The 1,125-nt window shown below is 60.1% G+C and overlaps 1 protein-coding gene across 1 annotated transcript in view; it reads right to left on the bottom strand.

The window, feature by feature from the left end:
• Positions 1-1,125, bottom strand: part of LOC104391755 (rho guanine nucleotide exchange factor 11-like) — a gene marked incomplete at both ends in the record, with an annotated part of 41,179 nt that overhangs the window by 6,377 nt on the left and 33,677 nt on the right.

Genomic DNA, 1,125 nt, shown 5'->3' with positions numbered 1-1,125 from the left:
CGGGCCCACCCCCCCACCCCCCCCAGCCTGTGTCCTGCTCTCCTGGTTCCCCCTCCTTCCACCAGCATCTCCATAAAACCCCCCAGATATGGGCTGCAAGAGTAGCTTGGGGCACAAACAGGGATTAAATCCCAAACCTCCCCATTTTTCCTTGGCCAAGGTTGACCAGGACACTCTGTAGGGCTTGGACCACCCATCTCTCCCTGCCCTTGACCCACAGAACCTTCCCTAAGAGCCCAGACCCACAAGAACCTCCCTAGGAGACCACGTCCCACCTTGATGTTCTTCACCTTCCACCCTCTCCCCAACCATCCCACCTCCTCGAGGAAGCTCAGGAGAAACCAGCACCTCCTTGCCCGGGCTTGGGATGGTTTTCTCTCACCTTGTGGAGAGGCTGGAAGCAGAAGATGATGCTGATTGGTGGAGCCTGGTGGCCTCAGCTGCAGCGTCCATGTCCACGTCGCTGCGGGACCGGGGGACGTTCTCGGCTTTCCGGGATTTCTTCAGCTCTTCCCGACCCTTCAGGCTCTCAGAACGACCCAGTTTGACCTCAGCACGGGACCTGGAGCAGGGACACGAGGGGAGGAACAGCCTGAGCCTGGTGGGACAAGGTCAGGGAGTGTTGGGAAAGGGAGCTCTGGAGATCATCAAGTCATGGGATGGGTTGGAGGGACCTTCAAGAGCATCTAGATCCAACCCCCTCCCATAGGCAAAGACACCTCCCAGCAGCCCAGGCTGCTCCAAGCCCCATCCAACCTGCCCTTGGACACTTCCAGGTCCTTGAAGATCATCTAGGGGATCATCCAGGTGGTCTTCAAGGTCCCTTCCAACCCAAACCATCCCACGAGCTGAAGACTATCCAGTCCCACCATGGGCAGGGACACCTCCCAGCAGCCCAGGCTGCTCCAAGCCCCATCCAACCTGCCCTTCAACACCCCCAGGGATGGGGCAGCCACAGCTTCCCTGGCCAACCTGGCCCAGGCTCTCCCCACCCTCACACTCCACAATTCCCTCCTCAGCTCCAACCTCCAGCTCCCTCTCCCACTTTTCATCCCTCCCCCTCATCCCATCCCTCCCTGCCCTTGGCCCAAGTCCCTCCCCAGCTTTCCTGGAGCCCCTTCAGGC

This window comes from Chaetura pelagica, unplaced genomic scaffold, assembly GCF_000747805.2.
Source record: "Chaetura pelagica isolate M959 unplaced genomic scaffold, ChaPel_1.0 scaffold157, whole genome shotgun sequence".
In the NCBI taxonomy this organism is placed as follows: domain Eukaryota; kingdom Metazoa; phylum Chordata; class Aves; order Apodiformes; family Apodidae; genus Chaetura; species Chaetura pelagica.
This window is presented reverse-complemented; position numbering and strand designations above follow the sequence as displayed.